We start from the raw sequence: 27,383 nt of genomic DNA, 5'->3' as shown, positions 1-27,383 counted from the left end.
TAAACCAAACGACCTGTTCTCGAGCGGGAACACACCTTGGTTTTTATTTATAAAAATTGAAATAAGTCGTTTCATATATCAAGTCATTTTTAACAAAACTGCTTCCATATACAAGTTTACACTAACAGTTGTGCTAAATTTTTCACAATACACGATCGGTCATGGATATAAAATTTCACGAAGCAACCAACATTAAAGTTCTAAGATTAAATTTTATTTGCTAGAATTAATCGTATCACTCACCTTAATTGCAATATAAAAATGCCCCCGACTTGCATATAGTTGCCATGCCGTTTACCTCCAGACAGCTTGGTTTTGATGTCTCTGTTAGGGAATACATTTCGGTAGGAACAAAAGATCTCCCTACTTTCATGTATTTGCAATGCCGATTTCCCCCAGGCAGCTTAGTTTCGATGTCTCTGTTAGGGACCCACCGCATGTGTCGTCAATTTCAACCAATCAGAAGTGGTTATTTCCGTTGGGATAGGGGTCGAGATTTTTCAATTGTTCGATAGTTAGTTCCATGACAAATATTATTTTTTTCAATATAAAATTTGTTATGAAGTGCCGAAATCGATTGACGCAAAAATTTCATCAATCCATCATGAAATGACTGAGCAATAAGTGGTTGAAATTGGACAATTTTCACGATGTGCTCGATTTTCGATTTTCAATTTGTACCCCAATATGTTCCCGAAAGACGTAATCCTACGTCAAAAACCATTTCGAACGCCCTCGATGCCGCCTTGTTCTGGATTTGCCACCAAAGCAGTTTGTATAAAGAACAAACTTTTTTCTTCTGCTACCTGATGCCGTTGTGCGATTGCGTTTGCCACTCGCCACTCGCTGCAACTGCCTGTTATTGTCTTGATGTGTTCTGTTCTGAATGCGGGTTTTCTTATCGTCGCGAGCAGCTTTACCAGCCAACTCGATCACTTCGGCGGCCGAAACTATATAACGCCGGCAAGGTGGACTGGTGCACTGGTACTAACGTGCTCGGCCTAGCTACCCTTGCGGGGAACTCCAGATCAACACGGTTCGAGCGGGATTTTGCCTTTCCCTTCACTTTTCCTCCTTTACCATGTCCAGACATGGCTGCTTGGGTTGGTTTGTTGATGTGTTGTGATGCGAACCGATGTGGTGTACGGTTTGGATGAGAATGATCGTTACGGAAAAAAGGAAGGAAGGTCTTGTATTATAGAGACTTTAAACTTTTGCAGTTCATTCGTCTCTAGCCTTGAGAAAGGCCCTTTGAAAACTCTACTCTACTCTACTCCAGTGCTACCACCTCCGACCTCTTGCCTTGAGAAAGGCACTCGATCCCTCGCCATCCAGCTCGTCCAGCAACGATGTTGTCCAGTCGGTGTCCACACAAAGAATGATCGTTACGGCAGCCGAGCGGGGATTTTTAAGCTGACTGGCTGGCTCGAGAATTACGCATGTGTGAGACTGCGACCATTGTTTCGTTATTTTTTTTTCTTTTTCCTTTCCAATCGTACTTCATTCTATTTCGCTGCTGCTCTGGTTGCCCGTTTTGGACGGTACGATTTGAGGAGCACAAAATGGACCAATCAAAAATGGGCGCATAGTGCAATTGGACAATGCTTGATATTTTACAATTATTCAATTATTTATCTCAAGAAAAATGAAATGTTATTTGTTATGATAGATACGTAGATATATTTCCTATCAATTGATGCAAAAACCTTTGCGATCTATTGAGAAATGCTCGAATTATAAGCGTTCCAAATCTTGCATTTTTTCCTACTTGTTCAGTGCCTAGATTTCCATTTCACCCCCTATATCTTCCGGTTAGACGTAGTCCTACGTCAAAAAAAATAACAATTCAATACTAAAGTTAAATGTATGAACGATATGTTCCGATGAACAATTGCAAATATAAATATATATAGAAGGTGCATTTGCATATGAAGCAAAATTCTGATTATACGCGAGCGTAACATGAGCAAATTTATAACACATGCGAATTGGGGGTCTCTCTGGTATTAATTTGGTTCTTCCGCATAGTAACTCGATGTTGATAATTCCTTAATATTTTCCTTCGTTGATCGTATTGTTTTCACATATTCACGTTGGAGAGCCTTAATTTTGATTGAATGTAATACTTTTCCGTTTACTGTTTTTGAGAGCATAGGCAGCCGTGGCAGTGTTCCGAGCTCTGCAATACAATTTTCTTACCCAATGTTAAAGTTGGTAAAACATACATTATAGACCCATTAAACGTAAAAATAATAATTGTATTGATATCAACACAATTTCATTCTATTGATTTTCATGACATGAAAAGCTATGACTCACAAATAACATTTTATTGAGTGGTTTTTATAGCTGTTTCGATGATGTTGTCTGGCATCAGTGTCGAAAAAATAACGATGCTTTCTCCAATACAAACAAAACCAATGCCGAAGATTGAAAAACGAAAATTTAACTTTCAGAGCACTTGCTAGAGTTTTCCGACGTTTTTCACTATACAGTGCGACAGCAGATGAAAATTCAACATCTTGTAAGTAATCGATTAGAATTTGGTTGATATTATTTGATGGGAAGTGTGCGAAAACGATCATTTTCTTCACACTGTTTCGCAAAATTATTCATTTTCGTTCGAGAGGTGAGGGAGGGAGATGAAAGAAATGAGCGCCATTGTGGCAGCCATTTGTGGCAGCCATTTGTGGCTAGCTTCCACCTTCACCTTAATTCAACAATATTTTAGAATATGAAAAAGGAACTTGTCCACAAAAGTTACTCCTATACTCGCGTCGGTGTGTCAGACCGAAAGTGTTAAAAAAGTGGCACACGTCCCCTTTGTACCAACACATGCGATACGCTAAACGATGACGAACGACGAATAACGAAGCTAGAGAGAATCGCAAAGTCGTAGTGTTGATATTTTCTGAGAAATGAACGAATTATTGATTTCTCGGTCTGACAGACCAATGCGCGAGTATAGGAGTGTTAATGTCGCATTTTGAATTTGAGCTCACGCAAATGCACACACGTGCATCTTCCTTCCTCTATTCGAGGCAACACGGAGCGACTTCCCGCGCAACGGGCGAATATGATATGCAGCTTGCAGATTGTTAGGCGTTAGCCACGACGATTGATTGTTGGCTGCATCAAAAGTCGATGGGGGTTATTCCGATGGCAGTGCCCTGAAGCCTTCCATAGAACGAAAATCTGGAAACCTACCAATCTAAAAAAAAACAATATTTTAGAAAACCAACACTTGTTTCTCAGCTATTATAAATCCATCGTCATTGGTTGTCATCCGAATCAAATGCTCCGTAGCCCATCTGATTTAGTCCTAGTTGCTTAATCGCAATTCTAGCCCGATTTATGGTTTTGTCTACCTCCGTCGAAGCACTCGTTAACTTATGTTGTACTTCTGAAAGTTATCCGGACACAACAGTGGCTCCTGTTCCCCAAGCCACATCGACTTCAGTTTGCTCCTCCTTGCATGGAAGTGTCCATAGCGTCCGCGGTTTATCCATCCGTTTGTTATTATCCCTCATCATCTCAGACACCTCAGACAAATCATCAGATATTTATGATAATTTGCGACTGATCGAATTCCAGACCTGGAAACAATTGATGTCTATGTTGAATTTTGGTACGAATCGTTTACCGAAATACATACCTTCGATCATGTCAATTTTGAGCAGCACTCAATCAGTAGACAAACGACAAATAATTTTAAACACTCGAAACATTCCAGCAATTATGACCACTCTTGTTTCTGAAAAGATAAACAAACGATAAGCATCAAACTAATGGGCCTATGCAGAATTTTTTACTATCTGAAATGTTTAATATTCAAAATATCTGTACTGGAGAGGTTTTAGTGATGTAATCTAGCATTATATGATGTCAAAGTTTTAGCCTATTTTCTGTATTATTAGGCTCAGCTAGAAACATTTCTAAATAATCAATATCAAGGAATTTAGAATTTACCTTTTCGTACTATTGCGAATTCCTACTTCATACATTGGCCCTTTTGAAAAAGGTGCCTGGTTTGACGTTTTTAATAATAAACCCGTTTTCAGTTGTGATTCATCTGTTCGTCATCATCGAATAAACTCGTCTCATCACAGTCGATCGACCCTCAGAATAGCGCGTCACCTATCCCGGTGCGACTGTCGGAATAGTCCCCGATTTCTGCTGCTCTCGTTCGAAACTGGACCAAGAGAGCAGTGCTGCAGAGATTATTTACCGGAAGCCAGCAAATCATGCACTCCGCATGTAACCCAATACGGTGCGTTTGTGATTAGAGCCCCAGGGAGCCGGAACCCATGGCGACCGCGCGCGTCTTCACTTGGTCCGAACTGCTGCGTTTGTCATTATGTCATCATTTCAGCCCTAATTGTTATGGTGAACGATAAGCCGATTTCCGCGTGATTGCGTGCGGTTGACATTGGCGGTCGTGACGGTGTCCCCTAAATTTTCTCTGCTCGTTACGATTTTATGTGCTCCCACAGAGCGGGGCCCGTGATTGCTATCCAAAGCTCGTAATTCAAAATGAGCACTGTGTTTTTGTCGAGCTAATTGAACAGTTCATAAAATTATCGGATTGCAAAATTGGCTTTCCAGACTGTGAAATTGATTCTGATTGGGTGTGAAATTTGCTGAATCCTTCGATCCACTTGATGGAAATAAATTTTATTTTACCCTCAAACGGTTTACACCCTTCCCAGAATTCCAATGAAGACCCAAATTAGCGCTTTGATATAACGCCTCACAACGCGATACGCAAGTATGCAAATATTTTCCAATTTTTTTTCCATTACTCGCCAATTTTGGAAACGATCCTCCCTTCAGATGGGATTCCATTGTAGGGTTGGTACTCGGCACGAATTTCGATCACGACAACAGCAACATCATCGAATGGGGATGTTCGTGCGACAGTTCGAGAGGAGGTGGACTTATTAGCATCCCACGTGGCCGCGGGCAATTTTACCGTCCAACGGAATAATGATGCGAACTATACTGCACGTGAGCTGAACGCGTTCTTGATAACAGATGGGTATGGTTTCCCGCTGCAGGCCCGAGGCAGTTTTGCAATGAATTTTAGCTAAATTGATTCGGCTTTCAAGTGACCTAATGGTTATCTTCCGTTAATGTATCATTCGATGTCGGCATATTTGGGCAGTCAATCGCGTTGCTAATTTGTAAATTTCGATGGCATCCACTGAATAAAAACATTCAGCTATTGATTGTATACAAACTCACTTCCGGTGGTTGCCTATATATTTCATTTACATGCACATCCAACTATTTAAAGTTCATTTCCTTATTCCAAAGCCATTCGGTCTGAGCCTCTGAGATGCTTGCACTTCGTGATTCACGCACAGACTCCATCGTGGGAAGGACCTGGTGAAAGTAATATACAGTGACTCAAACCCGTAATCGTACTCCACCATGCAGATCTCTTGTCCCTTTAAATTGAAAGTCGAAAACAAGCTTTCGGAACATTCATAGTGCCAGAAGATAGTTAAAAGGCTTGCTATCTGTTTTCAGAATAATGGTTTTTATTTCTCTAAAAATGGCGAATGTATGTGCTAATGTATGAAAATTGACTCAAACTCATATTCGTACGCTACGCTGGTTGAAATCTTTACTCAATTTCGAAGGCATTGGTCAATTTTCGAATTCCATCATTAGTATGGTGTCCCTTGTTCATTGCAACTATCTTTAGCTGTCTTTGGCCTTATCTATGACTTTTTTGGTATATTCGGATAAAAATATTTATCAATTTTTTTGTCAAGTAGTTTTGAAAATCGTTATTTTTAGAAATTTAATGGTTTCTGAATTTCCTACACAGATAATTTCCTCAGTTTTTTACTTGGATTTATGTCGGAAGATTGTGGAGGAATATCAATAATTTTTGAGTAATTGTAATGTAACCATGTGCGAACTTTATAAGTCTTCAGCTCTGGGTCATTGTCTTGGCTAAACTTGAATCCTCGATTCCTTCCCTTTTTTTTGATACTTTGCTTCATATTTTCCTTCAGGATGTTCAAGTAAACATTCTGATACAATACACCATCGATGAAAACGAAATTGCTCATACATGCACCCTCATACCATCCCTTCACCACCACCGTGTTCAAACGTTGCTTTAAGTTTTTTTTTCCATTTAATTCATCGTAGGCTTTCTCCATGCGAAACGATAACAATCGGAGCCAAAAATATCGAATTAGGACCCATATATGGAAATAACATCTTACCAGTAAGATATTGATGTGTTTCATGCTGTTTGGAGTAATCAAATTGGAGTTAATTATTTTTTTTTTGCTGAGTGTAGTATCGGGCCCCTCGTGGCATTGTATGACAGGATAGAATGCTGATAGGGCAGAAGTAGAAAGAAATAGAGGTGTGCAAATCAGCTCATCATGATGAACAGCTCTGATCATATCAGCTCATCTAAATGAGCTGTTCTTTATGAACAGCTCTTCAGCTCAGTTGTCAGTGCCGACTTTCAATTTGGGTCCCAAACTCGATAGCCACGAAGCCAGTTTGAAAATGTTAAAATTCAAATGAAATTTTTCACACCATATTATTAATTACTTGAAACACGTATTCCAGACTATTATTTACAACAGACTCGGCGAGTACAACATTTCCGACATTTTTACTGAGGCTTTACATTACAATAGAAAGTTTTCTTCAAAAAAAAAAAAAATCTTATGAGATTTTTGCACCGCCTGCAAACAAAGTGTTTTTCATTGAAATAGAATACTCATTTGATACACAGAAGTTAATTTTCATTAATAATTTGAATTTTAAAAACGTGTTCATTCTGCCTGAGAGCCAATTATTATTTTTGGCGCCCCCTAAACTGGTAAACAAAGCTCAATGCCGTCAACGCGAATATAACAGTTGAAAAGACGAGGGACAAATGAAACTAAACTGATGTCTTAACACGAAGAGCGAGAGACGGTCAGTTCATTTGAATCTTACAGCTCACACACTCTCTTCAATTCTACAGCTCTTTTCTCTCCTTCATCATCATCAAAGTGAGCTGAAGAGCTGTTTGATTTTTTTTGCGAGCTGTTCCGCGTCAACTCACTTCAAAGAGTCGATTCTTCGGAACAGCTCATGAGCGGATGGCACATCTCTAGAAAGAAAGCAGATTGACAGACAGGGAGAGAAGTGAACACACGTGGATGGAAAATATTGGGAAGATATAACTCGGTTTTATAAAAGTTATCAAGTGTTTCAATTGCAGATCGAATACTACAATTGGCGACGAGGGTAGAACGATAAAGGTATGCAATGAATTTTTAGTGAAAACATGAAACGAATAGAAGTGCTTGAGAATGAAATTTAAGAGCATCAAATATGGCGATGATTTTCGGTTTGAATGCGTTTTTTATAATGGCGCCCTTGGATGACTATGCTAGTGATATATAGCCACAGAAAAATGAAAAATAATGTAAGGAATACGAGAAAAATATGTATGCAGTTTTATTCTGGGTTGGTTAAATTTTTCTGAAAAGAAAATTTCTGTTTAAATATTCCTATATGTGTCAATTGTGTCTAACAAAGATTTTATTATTGATTTGTCCCTGTTGTCTAACAGAAGGAGAACATGTGAGTTGTTCTCGGGTTTTATTCCTGTTGTCTAGCAGGAGGAGAACATGTGGGTTGTTTTCGGGCAAGTTCCTGCTGTATAACAGGGGATAAAATGAAAATGGTCTTCGAATGTTTCTTTGCTAATAAGTAGAGGAATTATTTGAACATTTCAAATATTCTAGAACTTTGAAGTGTTGATTTGTTTATTAGAAATTAGAAATATATACATATACAAACAAATGAAATACAATGTGATGTTTGTTTTTCATATATATGTTTCGTTTGGAAAGATGAGTCCACATAATGTATTTGTGATGTTGTTTACGAAATGTCTACACTTATATTTTTTTAGATGGATGATTCTCGGTCAATCCCACAATTTCGCTGCGATGAGATAGAGAAGCAAAAACTGTTCAAAGAGTGTAGGATCTGGAAAGGAAGTCTCGAATGTTAGTTTGATGCTTACGGAATTAATGACCAGAAGCAGAAGAGTACTAAACTGTTACAATTTGGCGGTCCGCAGCTACAAAGAATATTTCAGAATCTTCCGGACAGAGAAAATTTCCCTATAGTCTCATTGGAGAAGAAGTGGTACGACGTGGCGATTAATGCTCTAGATGTCTTCTTCAAACCGTACTGTCCGTACTGGAACGCTATAAGCTGAAGCAGAAACATGAGGAGCGGTTCGCTGACTTCGTCCAATCGCTGATTGTGGACTTGACAAGAATGCGGAAGAAGTTCGGTGCATCTTGACGGAGATATTTTTAACGGATGCAGTCGTTGAAGGATGCCAATCGCAAGAGCTTCGTCGAAGAATACTCCAGCAGGACCGACCGTTTGCTGAAATTGAATCCATTGGAGTCACTCTCGAAGGCATAGATAACCAGATAAAAGATTTTGATGGAAGGTGCAAACAAGTTGAAGGAAGCCAACAGGTTTTCAAAGTTAGCGATGCGCGAAGCGCATATCACAAGAGAAATCAACAGCAAGGTGAGCTAAAGCGAAGATTCACAGAGAAGTCAGGGCCCATTTGTTTTAATTTCGGACGTCGTGACCACATTTCGTCTTCCGAGAACTGTCCCGCGAAAGGAAAGATCTGTCATCTCTGCAAACGTGTAGGACACTTCTCAACTCGTTGTCGTGTTTGGAAGTCGAACAATAATGTTCCAACACAGGTGAAAAAGGTACGGGTTGTAGAAACATCTGAAGATCAACCTAGAACCGGTCCGGAGGAACCTCAGTGTGAAAAATTATTATACATTTTACTCGGGAAATGAGAACAACGTAATTCAATGTGATGTTGGGGGAGTAAAACTGGATCTTCTTGTTGATTCTGAGGCAGATGTAAATTTGATTCCGGATCATATCTGGGAAGCTCTAAAGCAAGCAAACGTGATGGTCCACCAGTGCATGCAAGGCAGTTCGAGGATAATCAAGGGATACGCCAGCAATAACCCTCTATGCATCCTAGGAACGTTCGTGACTGATGTAACGATTGGAAGAAAAACGGTTCGTGCTGAATTTTTCGTCATCAAAGGTGGTCAAAGATGTTTGTTGGGAGACAAGTCTTCGAAAGAGTTGGAAATTCTGAAAGTTGGATTACACATTAACCAGATCGCCGCAGGTGTACAGCCGTTTACGAAAATCAAAAATGCGTCGTGTCCCAATTCCATTGGAAGCTGCCGTAGATAGAAAACTGGATCAACTCTTGGTGAAAGATATTATTGAGGTGAAGCATGGTCCAGCCTCATGGGTTTCACCGCTGGTTGTAGTCGGGAAAAGTAACGGAGAGCCTAGAATTTGCCTAAAGGGTGTGTCACATCAATTTGCATCACGGAAAAAACGCTGTAGAAATTTAATTTTTAGGAATTATATCTTCAGCTTTGGTTTTATAATCAGATAAGAGTGTATAGATCACGTTGGCCATGCTTCACTGTCAATTTTTCGTAAATTTGGAAAAATGTCGTCGAACGAAAAAGAGCGTCGTGAATTAATCCTGTGCACTCATTTCGAGAATCCGGAGTTGTCACATCGGGACATCGGTAAGATGCTGGGAATCGTCCAATCCACGGTCAGCAGAGTACTAAAACGATACTTCGGGAACCTAACCATCGACCGGAAGGTGAAGAACGGCAAAAATGGATGCTCCGTCAGTGAAAAATATCACAAGCGCGTAGTTAAGCAGTTTAGACGTGATCCGAGAAGTTCGGTCCGGGATGTCGCCAATAAGCTGAATTTGTCAAGTTCATTCGTCCAGCGGACCAAGCAGCGGGAGGGCCTGCGTACACACAAGGTTCAGAAGGCTCCTAACCGCGACGAAAGGCAAAACATGGTGGGGAAGACGCGAGCCCGGAAGCTGTACACCGAAATGCTGACGAAGCCGCATTGCCTGGTAATGGACGACGAAACCTACGTCAAAGCGGACTTTCGTCAGCTGCCGGGCCTGTTGTTCTTCTCCGCAGAGGACAAATTCAGCGTTCCGGAGGAGATTCGCAAGCAGAAACTATCCGAGTTTGCCAAAAAGTACATGGTGTGGCAAGCGATCTGCTCTTTCGTAAAGCGGAGCGCCCCCTTCGTGATGGCACGGTAAACGGGCAGGTTTACCTTAAGGAGTGCCTACAGAAGCGCTTACTACCACTATTGAAGCAGCACGAGGGCCCGACCATCTTCTGGCCGGATCTCGCTTCGTGCCACTGTTCAAAGGACGTGTTGGAGTGGTACGAAGCCAACGGGGTCACCTTCGTGCCAAAGGAAATGAACCCGCCCAACGCGCCGGAGCTTCGCCCAATAGAGAAATATTGGGCGATTATGAAGCAGACCCTCCGGAAGAACCTAAAAGTTGTCAAATCGGAGGCGGATATCAAGAGAAAATGGATTTCTGTTCAAAAAAAACTACAACCTAACGTTGTACAGAACCTTATAGACGGGGTAAAGAGGAAGGTGCGAGCATACGGGCTTGGGCTCGAAGTATGAATAAAAAGAAAATGCCAAAAGTTGTTCAATAGTTTTTATTTTACTGTCTAAAATTTTCAAAAGGATCGGTCTACTGGGCGAATTTCTACAGCGTTTTTTCCGTGATGCAATTTGATGTGACACACCCTTTAGATCTTCGACGGATAAACAATGCTGTCCTTCGAGAACGTCATCCAATGCCAGTTGTCGATGAGTATCTGGCTAGACTTGGGAAGGGTAAACTATGGAGTAAACTTGATATTAAAGATGCTTTTCTCCAGGTTGAATTAGCGCCAGAGTCTAGAGATGTTACAGCATTCATAACAAACAAAGGACTCTTACGCTTCAAAAGACTCCCTTCTGGTCTTGTTATTGCCCCCGAGCTGTTCCAGAAAGTAATGGACCAAATATTATAAGGATGTGCGGGTACTTTTTGGTATTTGGGTGATGTGACTGTGGAGGGTTGCGTGTTGAAAGACTATTACGAAAGATTGAAACATGTTATCCGACGAATGGAATGTGGAGTTAAATTGGGACAAGTGTGTTTTCCGTGTGGATAAAATTGAATTCCTTGGCAACACGATTTCTAATGATGGTATATTCCCGATTACTGACAAGATTGACGCTATTTTATCTTTTCAACGTCCAACGTGCAGTGCTCCCGTGGCCGAGTGGTTAGCGTCATAACTAACATGCCGGGTGTTCGGGTTCGATTCCCGTTCTGGTCGGGGGAATTTTTCGTCAAAGAAATTTCCTCCGACTTGCACTGTGATCACGCGTATTCTAGAGCTTGCCACTCAGAATGCATTCAAGGCATGTTATTTGGCATAGAAATCTCAACTAAGTACTAATAAAAATGACGCAAGTAATACTACGTTGAGACGGCGAAGTTCCTCTAGGAACGTTAGTGCCACTGAAGAAGAAGAAGAAGAAGAACGTCCAGAAAATGAGGGGGAAATCGCAGTTTTTTGGCACTAGCCAATTATTTGAGCAAATTTAAACCTGGTTTGGCTACACTCGATGAACCATTTAGAACGTTAACTAGGAAGGGCACAAAATTTGTCTGGATCAAAGAGCATCAGAGATCATTCGAGCATATTAAAGAGCAATTGTCAAAAGCACAAAAATTAGGATTTTTCAATAAAGAAGACCGAACATCTATAATAGCAGACGCCAGTCCGACTGGACTCGGTGCATTACTGCTGCAAACAGATGCTTCCATCCAAATCGTTAACAGACACCGAAAAGAAATACTGTCAGACTGAAAAGGAGGCTCTGGCGATTGTATGGAGCGTTGAGCGATTCTACCTTTATTTGTATGGAAGTGAATTTGAAATATTAACCGACTGCAAGGCATTGGAATATTTATTCACCGTACGTTCCGGACCCTGTGCCTGAATAGAGAGATGGTTCTTACGACTACAAGCTTTTGACTTCAAAGTGATCTACATTCCGGGCGAAAAGAATATAGCAGATGTTTTGTCGCGTCTAGATACCGTCAGTGCTGTACCATTCGATCCTCCGGAGGAGTTGATTATCAAGCAAATAGCGTTAGCAGCAGCAACGACGACTGCGTTAAATTAGGACGAAATTGTTACAACTTCACAGCAAAATTCGGAAATACGGAAGATAATTGAGTGTTTAGAAAACGATCATGTTGACGAGCTACCAGTATCTTTTCGGGTTGTTGCCAGCGAACTATGTAGATGTGGTGATGTTCTTCTGAGAACGGATAGGATTGTGATTCCGGCTGCCTTGCGCAACAAGGTACTGCTGGTAGCCCATGAAGGTCATGTGGGGATGAGTATGATGAAGTCTCATCTTCGCAGCGCTGTATGGTGGCCTAAGATGGATTTCATTAGTAGCTGCTCCGGAACCACCACTTCCCATGATTCGCAAGGAGATGCCTTATGGACCTTGGGAAGAGATTGCTGTTGATTTTTTGGGTCCGTTACCAGAAGGTCAGATGCTTCTTGTCACAGTGAATTATTACAGCTGATTTATTGAGTTTTGTGAAATGGTACAAATTACTGCTAAAGAAACTATTATGCAATTATTTTCCTATTATTTTCCGTCGATCTGGCGTACCAATGACTTTGCGAGCAGATAATGGTCCGTAGTTGAACGTAGCTTGTGAAGAATTCAAAAAGATTTCAACCAGCGTACGATTATGGATTTGAATCAATATTCGTACATTAGCACATACATTCGCCATTTTTAGAAAATAAAAACCATGATTCTGAAAACCTTTCAACTCTCATATGACACTATAACTTTATCTAAATAGAATATTCCGAAAGCTTGTTTTCGATTTTCAAAAGAAGGGAATAGAGATCTGCGCGGTGAAGTACGATAACGGGTTTGAGTCACTGTATGTGTCAGCGGAATTGCTGTCACTACTGCAAGCTTCCGTCCACCGGCAATGGTCAGAGCACCGCTAACGACCAATAAATGGAAACAAGTAAGTAGCAATTTGCTCTGCAGATGGCTCCGGATTCAAAACGAGTCATTAGATGTGAATGATCTTAGGCGATTTGCTTCGCAAATTTGTTATCGCTGAAATCATCGTGCACTTCATACCGCGGGGGGCTGTTGGAATCGACTCGATGTGAGAATGTTCACCCGAAATGAAATCTCATCCCCCTTCTAGCCGGAAAACAACACAAAGTTGTCCGCTCCGACGGTATCTCCGAGTTATTTTCCATCCAGGGCTGCCGAGGCTGATGTGTTAAACAAGGCGGTGGCATTCATTCAGGACAAGTGTGGTAATGAACACCTTCTCTGGTTATACTTTGTGGATCCTGGTAGAAAGGGATAAAACTGTCAGGCAGTAAATTGAAACAGCCACACTTGAATTATGTTTGTGCTCGATACTATTAAGATATACAACTATTGTTTGTTAGCAGGGAGTTTGTGTTATACAGTGTCTGCTCATCAGCCAGGGTGATCTGTAGCGGGGATTTGTTTGTGGCAGCGCTGCGTTCAATTGCCACGAGTTCCGAACTGTTTACAGTTTAATATTAAGGCTTAAAGATTTTTTTCAATGTAATCGACCCAATTGTCGCGGTATCACTGGAGCACCTCTCGACTGTCAAATTTGGCCAAAACTTTACCGGACCTTTGTGAGCCTTAATTAACGGAGAAAGACGTTTCTGCAGTCACTCTTCGCCATACATTTTCGGGTTCATTGTCTTGTTTGTGACAAGAACCTTAGTTTGCGGTGCACAGCAGCAAATCCCAAATACGCTGCCATACAAAGGAAATACGAATTTCTGCATATCCCGAGTTCTAATCAGGCAAAAGGGTAAGCGCAAAACTTGAGGAAGGAATCGGAGCCGATTTGAGAAGTCATCATTTTATTATACTTTCTGTATCAAACATGTATTCCATGTAAGGGGGAAACAAGTAAATCTTGAACGAGAATTGTGTCTGAAAATAATTTGATATTACAATGACGATTTTGGTCGAAGTACTAGTAAATTTATAGTAGAAGCAAATTGTAAAGGGTCAACTAGAAGATCATTTGGATCCATGAACGTTCGCTTAGCGAGAAAACGTGAATGTTTGAAGGTTAATAACAAAAAAAAAACCATTTTGTGCGAAACGAAGTTTACTGGGCCAGCTAGAGTAAAAATAAATCGTTGTTTCTGGCAACAATTTTGCTATCATTCAAGTCAATCTGCAGTTGAACATGCACTGAGAGAAATAATTAGTAAATATAACGAATTTTTTGGTAAATACTACCAATCTATAGTCATTTTCGACCGTACTAATAAACACATATGTCAAGCAGAACCATGATTCGGAAGCCCAATATCGGCTACATTTTCTCGCCGAAAATGCACGTATCAGAATTATATCCTTATTATACCTTCGTATTGCCTTATGGGAACAATGAAAATGGTTAATACGCACTTTTCTCACCAGTTTTCGGATATGACAATATCCAAGCTTACTAATGTTATCGAGTAAAATATACTAATCTCTGGTAGGGATGCGGGTTTGTTGACAATATGTACAAAACATTTGTACATTCTATTAATTTTGCATTACCAAATGTATTTGGTAGTTTTCGACCGAGGATTTTTCTAAGTGTGGATCATTAAAATTGCTGCCAACCATGCTGTTTAATTTATACTTTTTCAAACGTACCATTTACTTACTGAAAATCTTCATACCTCCCATGGTAGGATAGTTCTGCTACTTACAGTCTTCCGCTAATGAGGTAGTCTCGGGCTGACCACTGATGTCTTCATGTAATTTCAAATTGTTCCAAAGCAGATGAGAAATGTAAACTTAACTTTAACAAAGCTTTCGCTTTCGCATGGGCTGTAATTCTAGTCTCGGACTAGCCAGTAAGCTGACTTAAGAGATAACTTTTGAATTTTCAAACTGTCTGGTGGTCACTGTAGATTTTGATCTGCTAATTGGTCGGGCGTGTGTGTATCTGTAAATCTGTGTGTCGATGTGAATCTTTATTTTTGATATGCGTTATTGAACTAATGGGAAAATCGGGATTCGGCTTATGCTTCGTGCGCAATCATGGACTAGCGATATGCGGTTGGATATTATTGTTCCGAGAGTAATCATTCGCGTAAAGTAATGCAACATTGCACTGTGCTTCAATAAATGTATACTTTTTGTGGTTTCAAGTTATATACCCACTGAAACAATTAACCTTTTATAAGGCCGTGGCAACTATATTGCCACCCTCAGAAAAAAAAATTCTCGCCGCACTTGGAATATGATTTCTATACTTAGCTTCATAAAAGACTTCTAAAGGTATCCGACTCCAATTTTTAGGGCTGCTAAAAATGTACGACATTTCTTTGGAAATCATTTTTATGTAGAAAAACGCACCGCGATTTTAGAGCGCCGACAGAAAATTCTGTTTAAATTCGTTGAAAATGCAACAAGTTGATGAATGTTTCACTGTAAGCGTTCTAGTTAGGATCTACTGTGTAAGATAATGCAATTTTACCAATAAAATAAATGGTGTATTTGATGAAAAAAAAAAAAAAATTTTTTTTCTTTGTTTTTGATGTACTAAAAATATTGTTTTAATTTTTTCATAACCAAAAGCACAATAAGGTTATATTACAAAGCAGCGGCATACAGTGTTTTTGGGTTAACGGGCCGCGGCGACTATATTTCCACCAATTTTTTCAACTGTTTCAATAGTTTATTTTTTATCAAAGGTAAATATGTGACTTCCTCATGTAAGGATTGTGTTCTCTGAAGCTTGAGTCGATTCGTTGCCTTGCTTCCACGGCCTCATGAAGAGTTAAATCCATCAAAGCACGACTGAACCAAGTCATGGATAATTTTTTGTGTCCCGACCAGGGTTGCCAATATAACTATAAACAATCAGAAAGAAAGAAAATAAAAATGAAGATAGTTCATATTGGGTTGTCCGGAATGTTGGTGCCGATTTTAGAGAAAACCAAAGCATGAATTTCACAAGCAGCCATCTTTCACGCAGCTTATAAAGAGTATCCTCCCAGAATATGTTTGTTTTCTCGTATTTTGTATCTCGTATTTCATACTAAAAATTTCTTTGAATTGATCGTCCATACTTTGGAATGAAACTTTACTTATCAAATGAGAAAAGCATATCAACAGTAAATAAACTGTCGATTTTTTCTAAGTTTGGATGACATTTGATTCGATAATAGATATGTTTACAATATTTTCCTCATTAAAGTGGATTCTACTCTGAATCTAACGAGAATATGAATATATCATCTTTATATATACTATGTTGACTTCAGTGGCGTCGAATGAAGCTTTCGCACCCGCTACGGATACCAGTGTTAACCAAAAAAAACTATAACAGGGATCCTAGTATATTTTTACGGATAACTTCTATTATGATTAAGAAAAAAGTACATAATTCTGTAAAAACCAGGATCTTTTCTGAAAAATCGGGCAAAAATTAGTTAGGATATCGGAAATGTGCCAAAAAGTCTGGGAAAACCAAACATTCAGGAGATTCTCAATTCTAGTTTTTCAATTTACATATCTGTGTGGGACACGACATAACTACTGTATGTCACCCTGCATTATATACTGCATATGCACACATCGGAGATTGCACACAGCTCCGCAGTGAGAGTCTAACAGTCAAACTGGTAAGACAAGTGATAGGATTCCAGACAGTGAATGGCGTAATGGGGGATTTCCTGATGGAGTTTGATGTCACACATTTGGCGACCGTGGTAGGTTTTGCTGCTGATAATTTGCAGCATTTAAATTAACCACATATATTGGATATTCAGGAAGAAAGGAAATCCTCCATTGCGAATCGAAGCAATGTGCCTTGTGAAAACAAATAAGTGAGAGAGAAAACATTGCGCGTTGAGAGAACCGCAGAGAAAAAACATTGTTTGTTGTGATTCAGGTCTATGCGCGTTGGGAGGACAGCATAGAAAAAGGCAAAAAAATGTGTGCATGAGAAAAGCCCACAAAGCGTGTTGAGAGGACCGCATAAAACAATTGCCTTACATTTCTGTGAATGCGCGTTGAGAGTACCGCATAACAAAGATTAGAGAGATGTGTGCTTGAGAAGAACACAAAGCGTGTTGGGAGAACCGCAAAGATAAAAAATTTGGCCTAAATTTTGTAAATGCGCGTTGAGAGAACCGCATAACAAAAGGTTAGAAAAATTTGTACGCAAGCATAGCCCACAAAGCGCGTTGTGAGAACCGCATACCAAAGTATGTGCATGTGCATGTGCATGAGAGGAGTCCAACGTAAACACATAGCGAGTTGAGAGTACCGCTGGAGTGATGTATTATCTGCAGCAGAAAGAAAAGAACAGCAAGCACGGAGTTATTAGACGATCCATTTGGTTCATTTATTTTTGTATATTTTGTATTTGTATAACGTAATGTACATGAGGGCATGTTGCATATTATAAGTAGGAATATGGAACTGATACAAACGAACTATGGCCGTATGTAATGGTGTTGAATAAAATATACATATACGTATGACGGTTGCCTTATAACAGTTTGTGTAATGGTTTAATGATACAAGTATAATGTGTGAATTATTTTCTGCGAGCCACCATTACACAGTGTCCATGAACAGGAATAGGTGGAGCAGATGGAAAAGTTTGCGAGTGTAGGGTGCGTGATAGCACGCGCTGCCATAGCTACTTTTCATATCGTGACGTCTATTATTATTTTTCTTGTTAGCTCATGGTTAAGTTAATTCGGCGTAATATCATATTGAACAGTAGGAAGTAGACACTCATTGAGAAACAAACGATTTATTTTCTATTACTCGAACGCCACATTCGAACGAAAAAATCAACATGTGGAAAAGTATGCCCAAAACCAGTGGAAAGCTTTGAACACAGTGTGGGCAGAATGACCATCATTTTCAATAAATCGCGTAAAGAGCCGAAACAAGCATTGACAAGAGCCGCTGAATGGGCTCTACGCCTTAGCCCGTACAACTATGACATTGAGTACATAAAAGGGATGGGCAATATAGCGGACCCTTCGTCGCGGCTATATTGTGGAGATGATGACGCATTCAATGAAGAGGTCAGTGCATGGGAAATTTTCCACTTAGAACCGTTCGAGAGCGAATTCCTCACTGAGGAGGGAATCCGTGAGAACACAGAGCAAGACGATACTCTGACGGCTGACGGGTGTAATCCGTGCCATGGAAACACACACAAAAAGTTCGTCCTAATTCAAGTCAGAAGCGGACGATCTTGTCTTTATCGGTGGATTCATAATGAAGAAAGGGTGTGCTGTTATTCCTCAGTACTTCGTGAAAAAGCGCTGAAGGTAGCTTATGTAGGAATCCACTTGAAGCTAAGATGAAAAGCATTTTTCGTAAGCGTGGATGGTGGCCTGAGATGAGTGCTGATGCGGAAAAATGGATAAAATCTTGCGCCATTTGCTATGTAAACGGACGATCAATGCAACCACCTCCCATGCAAAGAGCATTTGCCCCAAAAGTCGTATAGAGAACTACCGCTCTTGATTTCAACGGACCATACATAAAACTAGGGGGAATATCCATTTTGGTTATCATATATCTTAGATCCAGGTACACTATAGCGCGACCTGTGAAGTCAACAAAATTTGAGCACAGGAGAGCAGTATTGGATTCTATTTTTGACAGGGAGGGCTTCCCAAGGGCGATGAAGTCAGATTACGAACTGCCATTCAATGACGAAGATTACGTTAAATATTGCTCGGAGCGTGGCATTCAAACCATATTCTCGACACCTTTCTAGCTCCAGCAGAATGGGCTGGTAGAAAGCTTTATGAAAGTTGTAAACAAAGCCATGTATACTGCATTTCCAACAGAAACAAGCTACCAGAAAGAATTGCATGTTGCAGTCTTATAACGCGGCAGATCACAGTGTAACCAAAATATCTCCGGAAGAAGTGTTAAATGGTCGCAAAATTAAGCGTTGGTTGTCACTTTTAAGTTATGGTAAATCGGAACACGATGAACGGCTACTGGATGCAAGAGATCGTGAGACTAAACTCCTCCTCAAACAACGAGAGGATATTCGCCGTGGTGCAAAGGCGAGTAAGGTTAAACCGGGAGACATAGTTATCGTTGAACTCCCTTTCCGATATAGAGGTGAAAGTAGGTTCAGCGCGATGCGTTTTACTGTGATGCATGAACGAAACGGCAGCTTGATCCTTTGTAATTCTGGGGGGTCATCATGTGAGGCGTCATGCTACGCAGACCAAGAAGGTCCAGGTCCAGAATTATCTAATCCCATAGGTTCGGCCAGGGATGGTTTCCTTGAGCGACAAATTTTTTCATCAGGGCGGAAACTATCGGTTTGTGTCGTCAGCATAAATTTTCAATGCAGACTTTGATTTCTTCTAATGATTTTACTTTGTAATGTATAATGTATAGCTTTTTTCAAATTGTTTTATTTTCTCTAGAGAAAAAGGGGGATGTGTGGGACACGACATAACTACTGTATGTCACCCTGCATTATATACTGCATATGCCGATGTGTAGTAAGAGATTGCACACAGCTCCGCAGTGAGAGTCTAACAGCCAAACTGGTAAGACAAGTGATAGGATTCCAGACAGTGAATGGCGTAATGGGGGATTTCCTGATGGAGTTTGATGTCACACAATATCCTTCGTCAAAAAATAGTTATTTACGTAACTGTGCATGTTGATTAAATGTAAGATAAAGTAAGGTAATTAATTAAAGAGACTTTAAACTTTTTCAGTTCATTCGTCTTTCTGTCAGAAGAACGAAAAAAAGACGGGTGGGTAATGTCGGGGACATAACCGGAGTGACGTAGGACTATACAAAGGGGACAGCTTTTGTTAAATATATATTTTAAATATATTGTTTTATTTTCTTCTCCTACGTAAATACCTACCTATCTACCTGAAAAATGGATTAGTTTACTGTTTACTCTTTATGCACATGTTGATGGTTCTGAAAAGAACCTTTGGTGTTGTGTTTTTGTTATTACTCGATATTCCTATCTTGTTCGGTTAAACCTTCCTGTTTAGCTATTGCGTTTGCCACTCGCCACAGCTTTCACAGTTGGAAAATTTCTTCCCATCCAGCTTGTGACATGTTGTTCAGTAAATTACATTTAATGCGACGTGCCGGAGAAACACTTTGCCACTCACTGAAACTAATTGTTGCCTTGATGAGCGCCGAACCGAAGCTGCTCTGTTCTTGATGCGGGTTTTCTGATTGTCGTGAGCAGCTTTGCAAGCCAACTCGAGCACTCCGACGGCCGAAACTCTATAATCGCTGTTAGGTATACTGGTGCTCCGGCACCAATCCGTTCGGCCTAGTTACCCTTGCCGAGCAATCAGTGAATGCGACCAACAGGGAACTGGAGAACTGCACGGTTCGAGTGAGACTTTGCCTTTCCCTTAACTTGTCCTCCTTTGTTACGTCCACGATGCCGATGCCGTACAACCACACGGGTTTACGGTTTGAAAGAAAATAAGATATTTTTTTGGGGTCCGCGTGTTTTATACTCTAGCGGTACACACTCACAGGATAGAGACAAATCGGCAGACTCAGCCAGAGGGGCGAGTCCAACGAGACGAACGAATGAGCGTTAAAAGGGAGCGATGGCAAAAAAATACATTCATTACGATTTGTTTGCTCGTTGGATGCACATGCAGGCTAAAAAGGGTCCTTTTCAGGATCACAAAATTATCTTCAATCTAAAGAGTTTATTGTTTTGTTATCACTCGATATCCCATCTTGTTCGGCTAAACCATTCTGTTTAGCGATTGCGTTTGCCACTCGCCACAGCTTTCACAGTTGGAAAATTTCTTCCCACCCAGCTTTGTGACATTTTGTACAGTAAATTACATTCAATGCGACGTGCCGAAGCGCCACTCAGTGTCGCATTGGAGGCGATTTTAACCTGTAATTGAACACTTGCGATGACAGTGGTACAGTGTCGACTTTCAATGTGGTGTCATAATTTGGATCTCTATGTTTACAAATATGTCCAACTAAATAAGTCGCATTACATGTCCGTCCAATTAGCTAAATGTCGAACTAATTGTAAATTACTGTACTTTCAATCTGGAAACAATTTAAGAATTGAATAATCATGAAAGTCCCCAACTATCAATAAGCTCAGAACAAATGCCAAATTCACATACTCATCAGATCCTGGCAAACAAATTATGAAAAAATCAATTTGTGTTTTATTATTATTTTGGATAATGTTTTAGAAACCATTGAACTGTATTTCTTAAACTCTTTTTTGGAAGGTTTAATGGCCCTGAAAAGCGCCTTGTTTTATGGAATGGTTCCAATTTAGAAAACTTAGTACTCGTGATTTTGAAAAAACCCATTTCGAACGCCCTCGATGCTGCCTTGTTCTGGATTTGCCACCAAAGCAGTTTGTATAAAGAACAAACTTTATTCTTCTGCTACCTGCTGCCGTTTTGCGATTGCGTTTGCCATTCGCCACTCGCTGCAACTGCCTGTTGTTGTCTTGATGTCCACCGAACTGAATGTGTTCTGTTCTGAATGCGGTTTTTCTAGGTGGACTGGTGCACTGGTACTAACGCGCTCGGCCTAGCTACCCTTGCGGGGAACTCCAGATCAACACGGTTCGAGCGGGATTTTGCCTTTCTCTTCAGTTTTCCTCCTTTACCATGTCCAAACATGGCTGCTTGGGTTGGTTTGTTGATGTGTTGTGATGCGAACCGATGTGGTGTACGGTTTGAATGAGAATGATCGTTACGGCAGCGGAGCGGGGATTTTTAAGCTGACTGGCTGGCTCGATAATTACGCATGTGTGAGACTGCGACCAATGTTCCGTTCATTTTTTTCTTTTTCCTTTCCAATCGTGCTTCATTCTATTTCGCTGCTGCTCTGGTTGCCCTTTTTGGTCGGTACGATTTGAGGAGCACAAAATGGACCAATCAAAAATGGGCACATAGTGCATTTTGACAATGTTTGATATTTCACAATTATTCAATTATTTATCTCAAGAAAAATGAAATGTTATTCATTATGATAGATGCGTAGATATATTTCCTATCAATTGATGCAAAAACCTTTGCGATCTATTGAGAAATGCTCGAGTTATAAGCGTTCCAAATCTTGCATTTTTTCCTACTTGTTCAGTGCCTAGATTTCCATTTCACCCCCTATATCTTCCAGTTAGACGTAGTCCTACGTCAAAAAGCACCAAATGCGGTAGCAATGACTTCACTACTAGAACTCTTTACATCATCATCTAACATCTGTAGAAGGGATCTAAGTTCAAAGCCATTTTATCACCAATAAAAATATCACAACCTATCCTTGATTTGCCGTTTTCTTCGAAACGACCGCTTGACATTCGATTTTACCCCTCCTGTGGGTGCCGCAGTGGGAGCAATATTGAAACACTTTCGCTCGCGTTCATTTCCGTTGTCGACTTTCAATGGCTACCTGACATATTTTCACTTGCTTCCTTCCTTTCTTGCCATAGGAAAAAATCCTCCAGCATGGCAGAAGCGATGTGTAGATTGTGTGCGAAAAGGTTATGTAGTGGAAGGCAGCGATGACAAGCAATTACTTTCAACAGCATCTCACGTCCATTCCAAGAAGCCTTGTCTTCTCCACTTGAGTTTTTGCGATTCCTCTGCAAAGGTTGTTACATCGACGTGTTCAGTGGAAATAATGTGAAGAAACTAGTCTCTTCCGCTTCCTCTGAACAAGGTGTTGAGTGTGTTTCATTGGTTGACTCAAATTCTAAGTTTAACTTTTGAACTTTTCCTCGTATCGATTTGAATAATTTCCCAACTTTCTTCAGAACAAATTTTTCGCAGTAAAGCGGATTAAATCCGCTTGCGTCAGCACCGTCACTGCTCCAAGCGAACGTTTCCTTTAAGGGCGGGGCATCAACACTCCATTATGGGCTTCCACCATACACTTTCAGGAGAGTACCGAAGATGCGAAAACAAGACACGCTAAAAACGATAATCCACTTCGTCGCTTCGGAAGGATATTCGCCAAAAAACAAACCCATCATCGACACAAATCCCCACCCCATTGATGGGAAGAACGTGACGTCTGCCGCGTGAGCACAGTTTCACCAGCTTCCAGTAATTCAACTTTACCTGCTAATCGATATTCTCATTTGAATTTTACTGGAACATATAGAGCATCAAGAGTGATGGACAACTTATAACTTGGTGTAATGAAGGGGGGCGTTGTTTGCAAAATTTCAGGTAATTATGTAATACACAGAGGTCATCGGTATTTGTCCAAGCGCAAATAATGATGATTCCTTTTTACCAAAGCTATCATCAACGGTTGACTTCATTGCGACTTATTACTATCAACAAATTAGGTCAATATATGTAGGGACTCATGTTTGCTCGTGACAATTTCATACAACAAACATTCACCTCTATTCCGGTACACGATCTGGTTTGAAATTAGCAAAATTATGCATTTTGTAACCCGTTCGACTTCGATTAGGTACATTTATCAATCCGTTCGACTTCGAATTATTTCGAAATTTGTTTCCCATCGTTGCAAGGATGCCAAATTTGCAGACATGTTCGAAATTTTACTGATATTTAATTTTTGTCGCAAACTCTATCCTGTTGCAGACTCCAGAGATATGGCATTCATTTCCTTTATGGCTTGATTCAGTTCCCTGCGCTAACAACCTCTTTTTTCAGACATCACTTTGCGATTCTCGCGGTTGCAAAGGTAGCAGTGTATAAAACACATCATCATTCCACATTTTCTTCGAAGACTTTCAACAAAATCATCTGGCATCTCTGGAGGTGATGACATTTACTCTTGTAAATTCATGAAAGGCAATGTTTATATTTTGTGCGCTCTGTCTCGTCTGTGTAAAAAAAGATCAATTCAAAGGCAATTGCCTGGGACGAAAAAGAGCACAAGCGAATCATATGCGACCATTCATCAGCGACAAACCAGTGAAACCACCCGTTGTAGACGCGGAAACCATCTTCGATAAAATCATTCGAGAAAACAAATATCAGCGGACATAACCTACGGAGATGACAAGTGTCTAGCCTTTAACGGCATTTCCTAGTCATTCCCAAGCTGCGAATCCCAAAACTAGAAGATGAAACCGCGAAGGATGTGGAAACGTTTGGGCATTTGATGGAAATTGCCGATCAACTGGTAAAACAGAAAGACCCAAATGAGTTCCGATTGGTAATCAACAATGGAGACCATGGGTGTCAGACGATTCACCATCTACATTTGCATATCATTGGCGGCCGTTAGTTGAGTTTGCCTCCGGGATAATCTATTTTTCTGTTTTCGATGTTATTTTAACGCTATCTATTTCATGGCTGTCGTAACTGAATGTTATCCTTCAAACTGTTATTCATTTATTGATAATTCATTCGACACCTATCTCGAACTGTACATTTCTCATACTCACTCCTGCAGTAGCTGCCTTTCTTTGGCCATTTCCCGACAAGCAACGATAGCCAAATTAAGTTGAACTTTTTTGATACTGTGCTCTGTGGAGTGCCGGCTCCATCTGAGGAGGATATTCTTGAAATTTCAAATGTAAGAGTGTCAATTGTTTTTTTATTTGTTTCTCGAATGTATCAGTACTATTTGCATTTCAGCATATGAGGAAGTAAGAAATTTTACACATTTCTTCGGAGCTAGCGAAAAGAATTACCGCCAAATCCGAGCGCAATTTGCGACGCGCTATCCTCATGCTGGAAGCTTGCAAGGTACAACAGCATCCGTTCACGGTGAACCAACAGGTGCCGGAAATGGACTGTTAAGTATTCCTCCGAGAAACCGCCAATCAAATTGTTCTCGAGCGAAGTCCATAGAAGCTGGAAGCTGTGAGGGAACAGCTATACGAGGTGCTATCCCAAGCTATATGTCGTCGATTGGTACATAATCTAGGCAAAAGTTTTAAATTTTAAATCGAAATCTATATCATTTTAACTTGGTTTTACCTTTTATTCCAATGTATTCCGATGCGCAATAAATTCTATTCTGCAGAAACTATAACTTTCATAATCATTTGCCGTTTGTTTTCGTTTTGGTTTCACAGTTGTCTGACTGCTGCGATGAAAGTTCGATATTCGAAATTCATCGCCCTTTAGGATTCAACATATCACTGATTGCTACAGTGTGCCATTTGTGTATCACATGAGTAGCATATGTTTACTGACACAAATGCGAACAATTGTTGTGAATTTGAAATCACAGAGCACCCAAATGCTGCAGCACAGATTTATCCTCAATGATGGAAATCTAGTCTCCTAACCTAGAGGGCCGCGAATTGGGCTTTCAATCGGTTATCAGCTGTTATGGCGGGTTTACATTAGGGAGATCTATAGCTATAGATGGATTTATTCACGCAAAAATAAATGTAAACGGTTGAGAATATATATGATACATTTCATCGAGCTATATATAACCACATTGAATACAATAAATTCAGGCATATCTAAATGCTGGTGAATTTCTTACTGGTGAGAAAGCACTAAAGTTGGTTGCAGTACTACTTGAGGTGGATAAATTCACCGAAAATATGAATATATTCATTATATAAGTTCGCGTTAGTGTAAACGGTTGATGCGATTTCTATAAATATTTATCATAATATTTCTTCACATGAATGTATCCCTAGTCTAAACCCACCGTTAGAAAGGAAATCATGAATTATGAGAGATTTCGTGCGGGAAAATCGGTAATGCTGGCAGCCGTGGCAGAACCATAAGGCCCATTTATACGTTGCTAGTAGCTGACTTGACAATGAGCAGCTACTGACCCGGTGGACTCGCTTGACAATTGGTTGACTCGCCTTGTCCGTTCACACAGTGTGAGCTGCTGGCGAGAAACTAGATACTACGGCACGGGTTTACCAGGGATGCCAGGCGACTTTTCAAATGTCCATCAAATAGTCAGAAACAGCAATCAGGTCCGAATTTGTCAAATGATTGGTCCAAAATCGACTTCTTTATTGGCAGTTTTCATCTTAGGTTTTCAGTTGAATGTATCATCACACAATTTTATAGCAAAACAAACGCTGATCGTGTTTAAAAATACATACTTTGTGCTGAATTTCTTTGAACTGAAGGTACTATCCGAAAAAGCAGAAAGAGAAAAGGATTCGGGCCAGGAATTAGATGCAAAGAAAAGGAGCAACAAATACAATATTGAAGGAACTCTACGATGAGGATCCCCGAGATTACAGAGCAGTGTTGATAATAACACCTGAACAAGTGAAAAAACTGTTGGATTTAATTGATCCACGAATACAACGCCAAGATACAGTCATGAGGGATGCTGTACCTGCAAGAGTTAAATTAGAAATGACATTGATGTGCCTTTGTTTTGGAATATCGTTGGGATTGTTGTCGATATTTTTTAGAATCTCGAAAACATCCATAGCTCAGATAATTCCGAAAGGATGTGATGTTATAAATGGTAGTCTAAAAGATTTTTTTTTTTAATTTTATTTATTTTGTGAAATGAAAATGATAGTCGATTTGCAGGTGCAATAAATACGCTTCAAAAATTTTAATAATGAATGAAAATGTACTTTTTTAAATCGAATATGTATTCTGTTTCTTAGAACAATACTTTTTTTTTGTAAGTTGTGATCTGATAATGATTCTATATTAGAGATTCTCAAGAAAACTATCTCAAAAAGAAAGCGTGCCCCGCCAGCGTGCAAAACGAAATAACAATTATTTCGTTTAGAAACTATGAGGGTTTTATTTGTTTTTCCAATAATTTTCAAGTCTATAAATATCTTCACATATTTTCAAATATCTTAAAAATAGAGACATTTCATTACATTTGGCATCACTGATTCGAACGCTAAATTCTGTTTTTGACGTTGTGAAGCATGCAAGTGCGAGTAAATTCAAAAAACTTTGAAGTAGCTCGCACGCCGGATCACACATGACAATAACTGGCATGATGTGTTCACACGGTGTGAGTAGCTGCACTGCAGTAACTGACTAGACCGACTCGTATGCTTACTCGCACCGTCTGAACCCGGCTATAGTAACAGTTGGATTTCAGTAATAGGGGAAGTGGGGGCAAAGTGATTATCCTAAAGAATATGCCCATTTCCAGCGTCCACATACCGCTTCAATTCGCGTTTTTGAAGGAGGTAAAGTGGTCACTCGCATATATGAAGATTTATGCGTTTTTTCCGTCCAAATTTATTCAAATCATGCTTGATTTAGTAGGTACATGTATGAAATATGGTTGGCCTATCCAACTAGAGTCTCAATTAAAATTTTCTCATGCATACAAAAACGTAGTAAGGAACACATAACGTTCCGCATAATGAGGCATGGTTTATAGTTGGAGTGGCAGAAATTTGGCA

The sequence above is a fragment of the Toxorhynchites rutilus genome, chromosome 1, assembly GCF_029784135.1.
Source record: "Toxorhynchites rutilus septentrionalis strain SRP chromosome 1, ASM2978413v1, whole genome shotgun sequence".
Taxonomy (NCBI): Eukaryota; Metazoa; Arthropoda; class Insecta; order Diptera; family Culicidae; genus Toxorhynchites; species Toxorhynchites rutilus.
This window is presented reverse-complemented; position numbering follows the sequence as displayed.